A 12,097-nucleotide genomic window follows, 5' to 3' on the forward strand; every position below is an offset into this window, starting at 1 on the left:
GAGGTCTAGGGCTGGGGCTGGAAGTTCCCACCTCTAATCGCCTGGCTGGTTCCCCTGGCAACCTAAGGCTCCATTCTTAGTCACTGGAGAGGCTTTCCAAAAGTCACTTCATTAACATAACAAAAGACACCTTTATTGTTCTCCATGCTTAGGAAGTTCCAAGGATTTCAGAAGCTCTGTGCCAGGAACAGAATAAAGACCAGGCCCACCTTTCTTATTATAACCACAATATTACAAATATTATGTGCCACCTTGACCTCGGAAGCTGGCAGAGACTCAAATGGCCTAGCAGCAGTTTCTTTCCCTGCGTTGCTCTAGTGGATGAGATCCACTTGCCAAACAGTTCTGCTTATCCAGAAGACCTGGGCAGTCCATGAGTAGCAGGCTTTTGTTTCCTGCCAGTCCATTAGTCAAACAATCCAATCACGTCCTCCTTCAGGAACCAGAGTAGACCACCCTTGGCTCCTGGTTGATCCTGTTGATTCCCAGTGTGACCTCTGTGTGGCTCTACATGGCGATCAAAAGATGGCCCCCAAATGGCCACCTTCTTTGGTCATCAGATGTCATGCAGACCGGGGGTGATATACAATGGCTCTTTTGTCCTTGTTCTCAGCCAAAGAGGCGGCTGAGGAAGGACCTTTGAGAATTAGCTCCTTTCCTTGCCTCCTGCATTCATCATTTTCCATGGTCTTTTGTTTTCTCCTCTTTCCATCTTTTGAGGTAGAAAGACGAAAAAAGAAAATTTTGAGGTCCATCTCTGTGCTGCTCTATGTGATTGATAGTTTTCATTATTCAAAGTGTTATCTTCTATTCCAGTTATATTCATTCTAGTGGTGATTCTTTTCTTCATCATTTTTTTCTCATTTTTGTGGTAATCAAACCACCTTCACTGAACTCACCTGGGATCTCTCATAAAATGTGAGTCCTGGAAACCTCATTGGACAGAATCTCTGAAAGTGAGTCCCAAGGGTTTGTCTTTTTTTTAAGATTATTATAAGTATTAATTTTTTTCCCCCTGTGGGCCATTTTTTAAGTCTTTATTGGATAGGTTACGATACTGTTTCTGTATTTTATGTTTTGGTTTTATGGCCAAGAGGTCATGTGGGAACTTAGCTTCCTGACCAGGGATCTAACCCACACTGGCTGCGTTGGAAGGCGAAGTCTTAACCATTGGATTGCCAGAGAAGTCCTGGGTTTGTACTTTTAACACGCTCCCTTGGGCTACTGACCTTAGCAGTTACATGAGTGACTACATATCACTGGTACACCCAACACCTTAAAGTGAAACCTAGTCAGAGATCCTGGCTGTGTTGAGACCCCAAGAGCAACACCTCTGTGCCTTCGATGCTAACGCTGTTTTAATGGGTTATTTGTCTTTGAGCACTGGTTAAGAGACTAGATCATCTGCTATCCTCCACTCCACAGATATAGCTGGAGAGACTAAAAATAGACCCCACCTGCACAGAACATCCAAATGGAGCTAATTCTTTTATTCTGATGCCAGGGACACTGCTCTAGAAACATCTGTTCTCAGTTACTCTTGCTAAGAAGTGGCACGTAGGTTCAGACCGCAGCGTGACCTCTTTCGTCTTGTTAAAACTCTAAGTGAGAGAAAAAAAAAACTTGCAATTTTAGTCATTTTTGTAAATTAATTAAGGAAGTTATCAAATACTGTGTACATTTTGGCATATTCAATTTTCTATTTTCCTGGGACATATTATTTACTAATCTAATGAGGTTAATGTTTATCAATAAAAATTAACTCCTGTTGATCTTACAAGTAACTTGACACAGAAACAGCTAAGTATGATCTTCATATACATCCAATTTCAAGTGTTCAGAAAATCATGTAAATCAGAGATTCTAAACCACATGTGTAATAGAATCATCTAGAGAAGTAACATCACAGTGCTTAAGAATATTTTTAATTCCAGTTCTGGTTTTGAATCCAGATTCTGCCAGTTATTAGCATGGATCCTTGGGAAAGTTATTTAACCTCCCTGTGCCTCAACTTCTCCACTTGTAAAATGGGCATAAGAAGAATATATACCCCATGGTGTTGGTCTAAGGATTAAGTTGTCTAATATACATATAAAGTTTTGGAGACGTATCTAACAACACATATTCAATATTTATTATTATTCAAATAAAGATTACCAGACTGCACTTTCAAAAACGTGAAATGTTCATCCAAAATAGACTTTGGAAATCTACATTTTAAATAATTATTTCTCACAATTCTGGTGCCAGTGACTCACAGTTAAAGAGACAGTAATCTTAAACCAATGGTCTTAAGATGGGTGAGTGAGCAAGTACATAAGGCGATTCATTGGGGTTTAGGAGGAAATGTTTGAATTCTGTTTCCACTTGCCTTCTTTAAAAATAAATTCTTTTGAATACTATTTAAAATACCAGTTAAGACTAAGGCCCTCATTGGTCTTATATGGATTAGATGCCACATAGCGGGCAGGAGGAGTCTCTTATCATAAGGAATGGTGTGTCCTCAGTGACGGTGTGATTTCAATATCTTGTGATGCATTGCAATTTAGGTTCACATTGGATCAAGTAACTTCATAGATGACGTTTCTTAATTTTAAAATAAATATATCCTGGGACTTCTCTGGAAGTCCAGTGGTCAAGGCTCGAGCTTCCACTGTAAGGGGAGCTGGGTTGATCCCTAGTTGGGGGGCTAAGATCCCACATGCCGTGCTGCACATCCAAAAAAGTAATAACAAAAGTAAAATAAAATAGATGTATCCTTATAAAAGGGACAACTGACTTTAAAAGAATTTTGCTGAGAAGTTATACATCAATGATAATGCTAACCATTTTAGCAAAGGTGAACAGCAAGAAAATGGCAGAGTCTTTATTCACCTTAGTTTTTACCCAAATCCCTCTGCCAACCAAATCTCCAATAAAGACAATCTCCATACCACCCATTTCACAAAAAAAGAAGCTCCCAAAGTGCATTTATCAAAATGACTACCTGAAATATAAATTACTTGTCTTCTCATTACTGATTATTTCACCCCAAGCATATAGTAGGCCTTAATTTATTAGAGAATGTTACCATTGCATTTTAAAAGTTTGGAGATCATGAGAATAAATTTTAAGATTCAAGAGTCTTTTTGTCTGTGGTTAATTTCACATGTATGGAGTTCAACAACAAAAGTACAAAGCTGTCTTTTTAAGTTGTGGAAAAACTGATCATTGCACTAGAAGACAAGTAGAAGTGTAGCATGCATTCTAAAAGAGTCTATGTTTTTTAGATTCAGTTGTTTCCTTGGAGCATAAAATAAGATGAAAAATCCAACTACTCAGTCTGAATCCAGTGACGACTGGCTTCTCCCTCTGGTTTGTCCTTGTAAGGCTTTTTAAATAAAGCTACATGATCCTCTACATAGAAAACCCTAAAGACTCTACCAGAAAATTACTAGAGCTAATCAATGAATACAGTAAAGTTGCAGGATATAAAATTAACACACAGAAATCCCTTGCATTCCTATATACTAACAATGAAAAAACAGAAAGAGAAACTAAGGAAACAATACCATTCACTATTGCAACAAAAAGACTAAAATACTTAGGAGTATATCTACCTAAAGAAACAAAAGACCTATACATAGAAAACTATAAAACACTGATGAAAGAAATCAAAGAGGACCCAAACAGATGGAGAAACATACCGTGTTCATGGATTGGAAGAATCAATATTGTCAAAATGGCTATTCTACCCAAAGCAATCTATAGATTCAATGCAATCCCTATCAAGCTACCAATGGTATTTTTCACAGAACTAGAACAAATAATTTCACAATTTGTATGGAAATACAAAAAACCTCAAATAGCCAAAGTAGTCTTGAGAAAGAAGAATGGAACTGGAGGAATCAACCTGCCTGACTTCAGACTCTACTACAAAGCCACAGTCATCAAGACAGTATGGTACTGGCACAAAGACAGAAATATAGATCAATGGAACGGAATAGAAAGCCCAGAGATAAATCCACGAACCTATGGACACCTTATCTTTGACAAAGGAGGCAAGAATATACAATGGAAAAAAGACAACCTCTTTAACAAGTGGTGCTGGGAAAACTGGTCAACAACTTGTAAAAGAATGAAACTAGAACACTTTCTAACACCATACACAAAAATAAACTCAAAATGGATTAAAGATCTAAATGTAAGACCAGAAACTATAAAACTCCTAGAGGAGAACATAGGCAAAACACTCTCCGACATAAATCACAGCAAGATCCTCTATGACCCACCTCCCAGAATATTGGAAATAAAAGCAAAAATAAACAAATGGGACCTAATGAAACTTAAAAGCTTTTGCACTACAAAGGAAACTATAAGCAAGGTGAAAAGACAGCCCTCAGATTGGGAGAAAATAATAGCAAATGAAGAAACAGACAAAGGATTAATCTCAGAAATATACAAGCAACTCCTGAGCTCAATTCCAGAAAAATAAATGACCCAATCAAAAAATGGGCCAAAGAACTAAACAGACATTTCTCCAAAGAAGACATACAGATGGCTGACAAACACATGAAAAGATGCTCAACATCACTCATTATTAGAGAAATGCAAATCACAACCACAATGAGGTACCATTACACACCAGTCAGAATGGCTGCTATCCAAAAGTCTACAAGCAATAAATGCTGGAGAGGGTGTGGAGAAAAGGGAACCCTCTTACACTGTTGGTGGGAATGCAAACTAGTACAGCCACTATGGAGAACAGTGTGGAGATTTCTTAAAAAACTGGAAATAGAACTGCCTTATGACCCAGCAATCCCACTTCTGGGCATACACACTGAGGAAACCAGATCTGAAAGAGACATGTGCACCCCAATGTTCATCGCAGCACTGTTTATAATAACCAGGACATGGAAGCAACCTAGATGCCCATCAGCAGATGAATGGATAAGGAAGCTGTGGTACATATACACCATGGAATATTACTCAGCCATTAAAATGAATTCATTTGAATCAGTTCTAATGAGATGGATGAAACTGGAGCCCATTATACAGAGTGAAGTAAGCCAGAAAGATAAAGAACATTACAGCATACTAACACATATATATGGAATCTAGAAAGATGGTAACGATAACCCTATATGCAAAACAGAAAAAGAGACACAGAAGTACAGAACAGACTTTTGAACTCTGTGGGAGAAGGTGAGGGTGGGATGTTTCGAAAGAACAGCATGTATATTATCTATGGTGAAACAGATCACCAGCCCAGGTGGGATGCACGAGAAGTGCTCGGGCCTGGTGCACTGGGAAGACCCAGAGGAATCGGGTGGAGAGGGAGGTGGGAGGGGGGATCGGGATGGGGAATACGTGTAACTCTATGGCTGATTCACATCAATGTATGACAAAACCCACTGAAATGTTGTGAAGTAATTAGCCTCCAACTAATAAAAAAATAAATAAATAAATAAAGCTGCTTAACGAGTGACTGAATATATCGGGTTGGACAAAAAAGTTCGTTCAAGTTTTCCCATAACATCTTTTGGAAAAACCCAAACTAAATATTTTGGTCAACTGCAATGCAATATTTTCTGTGGGTAGAAGTTAGCTTCCGTTTAGCCTTAGGAGATGACCTGACAAAAGAAATTGTGTGGAGTACAGAAGAGTAAAATAAACAATGGGTAAACACTGGTGTGACTGGTGGCCCAGTGCAGGTTGAATCGAATTTTTGCAGACCAAATGGTTTTGAAAGGCATTTACCATGCTGTGTGTAACTCTCTGTAATTATATCAAAGAGTCATCCTTCTGCTTTGTACCTAACAGAAGCTCACTGTCAACACATCATCAGCTCTCAGTCTACAACTGCGTTGCAGAATAGTCAGAGCGAATAACTCTTTTTAAACTTTGTGTGGTCAAAAAAGTATCAGGTACCCAAGATACTTGGGCCCCGTGGGAGCATGTAGGGTACTTTAGATCCAAACGTTGGTGTTTGTATTTTATGACACTTACTTAAAACTCAAAAGCATGGCTATACTCCTGCACTCAGAAGTGATTGTGCACAGTGGCTCAGTCATGTCTGACTCTGCGACCCCGTGAACTCTAGCCCGCCAGACTCCTCTGTCGGTGGGATTTTCCAGGCAAGGATACTGGAATGGGTTGCCATTTCCTTCTCCATATAAACGGTTACCTAACTTCTGTCCTATAGTACTACCATAACTACTGTAACCCACCCATGGAAATTCAATGTGGTTTGTGTTTATGATTTCAGGCCCAAGCCTAAGGCAGCAGAGGTTACAACTGAATGGAATCAAATGAAATGGCCATTTTTGGAAACTAGAAAGGGTAAAAAATCAGCACTGGAGCCAAGGAATTCTGAATTCAGGTGGGGCCCGCCAGTATTGGTATGTGGCTCGGCTCTCACCCTGGGCTGCCTGGCCCCAGAGTCAGCCTCTTAACTCTTGAGTGTTTTACCTGCATTTATCACCCTTGTCAATGTCATCTCTCTAAAACCCTGGGTTAGGAATCTGCTGGGCTGAATGTAGTTACTTGGGAAACCTCTGCAAAGAGAAGTCGACTGCTGACTATCTGAAGTCTTTCAAATGGAATACATTCACTTTCCAAAAGTGATCTATGCCCATCAAGGTCCAGAAGTGAGTCAATTTTGAGAAATGAAACTGACATATGAATGCATAAAGCACACAGTTTGACCGATGCATTTTTTTTCCCTTCAAGATAGTGTTTGTAGGAGCCTATACACTCATTCCCAAGATGAGGTTATTCTTTAAAATATAGTCGGCACCACTATTGGTGTTACCCTGAAAAAGTGTTTATAAAAAACGTCCCCCTCATCTGACATTCATGTCTCATAAATCTGTTTACCTTGAGACTCTTGAATGAGAGGCCAGTACAACAGACAGCACAGGCTTAGAATATTTTAATAGTGATGAATCCGCCGAGAGGTATGACCACCTATCATAGTTTCAAGGAAGCCTTTCTGGAGCTGAACAACTCAGGATTGGATCGTGGAGTGGGTACAGATGAGTTGAGCAGGACAACTGTGACTGTTCTTCACTCATGAATGGAAAGAAGATAAGCATGAAAAAACTCATTATGAATGTGATTGGATTTTGGTATATGGTGTCTATTCTGTACTATTTTCTAAGAAATTCTTCAAATTTCCTCTATAGGGAAATTCTCTAAAATGTGAACCTGGAAGGATGAAAATGCCTTTGAATCTGTCAGATCACTTACAGGAACTTTTTGGGTTTCTGGGATTTTTTTCCTACCCCCAGAGGTACCCCTCCTCAGGAGCTATCAAGTAGTGTATCTGCATACTCCACCCAGCTTTCTGACAAAGAAGAGACAGAGTTGAGAACTAGAAGGTGGACCCTTCTTTTTTTCTTTCCTTTCTGGAAGTTGCAGCACCCAGTTCAGCCAGCAGCCTCCCATCCACTGCAGCTCTGGTTGTCATGGCACCCAGATGCTTCCCATGAAGCTGGCGTTTGGTCCAGGGAGTACAGAGTCCTGGACAGGAGCTGCCTCTTTTTTTTTTTTTATCATGATGCCATCTTCCAGAGACCCCCAAATGAAGCCCAAGCCTATTAGACTTTTTACAGCAGTTTTTACTTATCTGCAGTAGAGATGCTGATAAATAAACGTAGCTGTGAAAACCTTGTCCTGTAGATTCTCCTTTGTTCCCCATCTTATAGACCAGTAGGCCCTCAAATGCCTCCTTCCAGGTCACAGGGTCATCTGATGATTGGAAACAAGAAAGGCAGAATAAGAATTAGTAGGACATGAAATGTGCCTAAACCATCCTCTGGTTTAATTGTATAGCAAGCAGCACTGTGGCCAAGCTGACTAACGGAGCGTCTTCCATGGAGATGCTATTTGTTGGATATGTTAGAAAAGAAAGGTTCAGGACAATTGACACCAAAACCCAAAGAGTTTAGGGAAGGTGCAGTGATGCAAGGGCACCTGGGAGGTGTGATCAATGCAGGCTCCATATTCTAAGAGTTCAGGAGCCAGCAGCCCTAGATTGGAGCAGGACTGTCCACCAGCATTGGCAGACCATGTGTGTATTCAGGATTGCTTGGCTCCAGAGCCATCTGATCCTGGCCAAAACAAAAGAGCCACTTCACATGGTCCAACATCAGGCTGAGTCCTGCTGCCTCAGGTCCTATTTTCAGCGCCCCTCGGTGACCCGGGCATCCCCATCTTGTACCCACAGCCTCCAAGTGCCTGGTGGCTGGGGGACCTCTTTCTGTATCCTCTATTTAGCATTGCCCTTGGACTCTGTTTCCTTCCCCTGAATCCAAATCCATTGTTCTCCACGGAGAAATCACACTTTGGTCTGGCTGCAGCTTCAGGCAGTATCCACCTTCTACCCCCAGATCACAATTTATGGCAAAAGGTTCACAGTAGAATTGCAATTTGAGTAGGAAAGCAGAGGATGCCTTTGGATACATCTAGGGTGAGAGGTGAACCATAAAGAAGGCTGAGCACTGAAATATTGATGCTTTCGAACTGCAGGGCTGGAGAAGACTCTTGAGGGTCTCTTGGACAGCAAGGAGACCAAACCTTAAATCTTCATAATCTGTATGCTGTCCATCCTAAAGGAAATTAACCCTGAATTTTCACTGGAAGGACTGGTGTTGAAGTTCCAAGACTTTGGCCACCTGATGTGAAGAGTCGACTCACTGGAAAAGACCCTGATGCTGGGAAAGACTGAAGGCAGGAGGAGAAGGGGACGACAGAGGATGAGATGGTTGGATGGCATCATCGACTCAGTGGACATGAGTTTGAACAAACTCTGGGAGATGGTGAAGGACAGGGAAGCCTGGTGTGCTGCAGTCCATGGGGTCACAGAGAGTTGGACACAACTGAGCGGCTAAACAACAGCAACAAGGGTGATGTGTCCCCTTTCTTGGACCCCGATTGTAATCACAACCAGCAGGCCACCTATGTTCTCTAGACTCAGGCAGGCCTTCTTTGGGTGATTATGCAACTGGAGAAGATACGGTACTATTTTCTAGGTCACCCTCGAGATGTATATATTTTTGTCACCTGTTTTGCAATGGGTTTAAATAAAGTCCCCAGGGAGCATTTTGAGATCCCGGAGTTTACCTTCAAGATAATCTCTCCTAAACTTTGTCAGCCTGGAAGCCATTCTTTGGCACAAGGTGTATGCTGTTATGATACTGCAATCTACTGGCATGAAAATAACAAGATGTCAAACCCTGGGCCCAGGAATGTTGTCCCCATGAGATTATCTGCTGGGAGGAGAAGCAGGGTAGGCCCCCAGCCCAGACCTTGCTGGCAACAAAAATAGAGTGCTAATGGCCTGCAGTGACATGGAAGGGAGTGGGAAGTGGACAGAGATATTTATAAAGAAAAACGGCTCTGAGCATCTGCTAAGTCCCCATTCTCTTATTTTTCCCAGGTCTATTTGTGGCATCTCTTTCCATGGCGCAGGCAGCTCCTTAAAATAAAGAGCCTTGGTCCTGCCGGCCCTTGCCTCCAATCGAGCTCTGAAACAGGCAGGCCATGAATGATGATTATCTGTGTCTGGCGTTTTAATTGAAAAACATTCCCCGAAGTGGAAAGACGCGCGGAGGAAATGATCTCACCCTCATTGATTTCCCCCACCCCTCCCAACTTTCAGTTTGGTATCTCTGCGGTGGAACTCGAGACAGCAGCGCCTCTTAGTGGTGAAGCTCAGAACTGCAGGAGAAAGGGAGCTGCCTGCCGCTGATGATTCTTGAGATGATGAGTGGGCAAACAGCGGTCCCTGAGGCCACGTTTCAAACCTGCAGCAAAAAATGTTAAGTCTTCTCTCATTAGGGAAGCTCAGGGTAGCTTCTTCCTTCTGTGCTTCCCTCTCCACCCACTGTTTACAGTTTATAATCCAGTGCGAATGGCCCCACCCGGGCTTCAGGTTTGTACCAGAGGCACAGGACGAAGCCGAGGGAATGAAATATGAATTTGGAACTTCTGTCCAGAAAAGAAAAAGTCAATGGATTGTATTACTCTCCACTCAAATAAGAGTCTTACGAAGTGAAGGCTATTTAGGAAAATATGTTAATGTGATTATTTCGTGCTCATGTTAGTGACTCAAGGTGCGAACACAATCATCATTACTGTTAACACTCTAAAGATCTTAAACTCATTATTCAAGCTTCCTTTTTTAGAAAAGAGCTTTGTATGTACAAATAAATATGTAATCATAGAAGAGTAGATTGCACCACAACTAGAGACAACGCCCCCCGTCCCCCCCCCCTTTCCTAATACCCAGATTTTTCTACCTGGTAAACCAACCCCCATTCCATTTCTGCTTCAACTCCTTATTTGAGGTTGATTTCGATTACTATTTTAGTTGCAGGGAGATTTTTTTTTTTTTCCCTAACAAGTTTAAAGTGAACAAGTTGATGTTTCTGATGAAAGGACAGAAATCTTTCTCAACCCAGATATTTCTAATACTCTTCCAAGCGGGCCTAATGTGGAAGATATTGAAATCAGCCATCAGTGAATTTGTATCCAGCTTTCTGGACACACAGGACAGAGCAGCAACTTGAGCTGCTTGTCATAAGATCCACCGCAGGCTTTACCTGGTGTTCCAGTGGTTAAAACTTCGCCTTCCAGCGCAGGGGGTCTGGGTTCAATCGCCAGTTAGGGAGCCAAGATCTCACATCCCTTGTGACCCAGATTTAAAACAAACAAACAAACAACAACAACAACAAAAACACTAAAATAGAAACAGTATTGTAATAAATTCAATATAGACTTCAAAAATGGTCCACATTAAAAAAAAAAACAAAACAAAAACCTACCAAGTTTTGCTTCAGATGGAAGATAAAGTGAAGACAGGAAACAGCCTTCTGAGCAACAGGAAGTTCTTAGTCTTGAAGATGGATGATGGAGATCATGCCAGAAGAGGGCGGCCTCTCAGGGTGCAGCCCTGCTGAGCAGCAGCGAGGTTTCAGAGAAAAGGACGGGAGGCCTGGCCCACGATATGCAGCTCTAAGCTCTGTGCCCGGAGCCAGGAGCTGAGACACAGACCCCACTGCCAGGTAGGTTCTGCACAAGGAAGGCAGGGGCCTGTGAGCAAGCATTCCACAAAAGCAGGATGAGTCTCCCTACTCGCCTGCCTCACTGCGATGGCCTTGGGGCCAAAGGAAATCCCCGAAGGTGTGAGAGCGCCCCCTGGTGCTGTCCAGGCGCAGACAGTGAAAGTGCTCCATATTCAAGATTTGTAAGTCATGGTGGGGTTCATTCTAGGTCTTGATTTTCATAATTTGTTGCATGCCAAAAGAAAAAAACAAATACTCTTTGACAAAGATCTCACTCCCATACTTTGTGGTCTGCCCCCCGGCAATTTGCAGTGAGCCGGGTGAGCTGACTTGAAGAGACCGAGTCAGAGTTCAAGGTGAGGCCTCAAGTCCAGCAATATGTGACATCCCTAGAAATCCTCAACCTGGCTGGGCATGGGCCCTTCCAACACAGGCGCCCAGATGCCAATCTAGGCATGACTTAAACGTTGAGGATTTTTCTGCCTGGAATGACTTCGCGTCCTCCCCCTCTTCCCATTCTTCTCCACACCTCATCTCTGGGTCTATAATTCTTTTAAGATATGTACTATCCAATGCAAATGTTCATACCTCCCTAATTCCTTTGTCACAGACATTTTTTTTTTAAATCCCTTAGACCTGTAATAGGTTGAAATGATCTTCTATAGAATTTGTTATTTTCTATTATGTAAGTGCCTTGACATAATTTTATGTATTACCTCATCACCTACCATTCTATGCTTTATTTTCTTCATCTATTGGGGAAAACATCACTAGTATCTAGCTGATGGGTTGCCATGATGATTAAATGAGTTCACCTATGTGAGGTCCTAGAACCAGATCATACTAAATGTTCACAGAGTTAGCAATTATGATGATAATGTTCATCGCTATTCTAATATCTTTATATAGTCTCATAAATATTTTAGAATGAGTAAGTAGCACAAATAATTATTATTACCCAGAATCATGGGTGACTTGAAAATGCAGTTAGTCCTACATCCCAGACTCCTCTAAGAATTGTTCTGCCATCACCAGGCTCATCAGCAGAA

General features: G+C 41.7%; 1 long non-coding RNA gene across 2 annotated transcripts; it reads right to left on the reverse strand.

Annotated features, from left to right (window-relative positions):
* Window positions 1-7,640: 7,640 nt before the first annotated feature.
* Window positions 7,641-11,121, reverse strand: LOC122681142. Of its 2 annotated transcripts, none has more exons than XR_006336884.1 (3): window positions 10,809-11,121; window positions 10,587-10,723; window positions 7,641-7,731 (listed from the first exon to the last, which is right to left on the reverse strand). It is a non-coding gene; the product is annotated as an uncharacterized LOC122681142 (long non-coding RNA). The 2 variants fall into 2 exon arrangements; XR_006336883.1 differs by lacking the exon at window positions 7,641-7,731 and adding an exon at window positions 9,659-9,788.
* Between the last annotated feature and the right edge of the window lie 976 nt (window positions 11,122-12,097).

The sequence above is a fragment of the Cervus elaphus genome, chromosome 23 (assembly GCF_910594005.1).
Source record: "Cervus elaphus chromosome 23, mCerEla1.1, whole genome shotgun sequence".
NCBI lineage: Eukaryota > Metazoa > Chordata > Mammalia > Artiodactyla > Cervidae > Cervus > Cervus elaphus.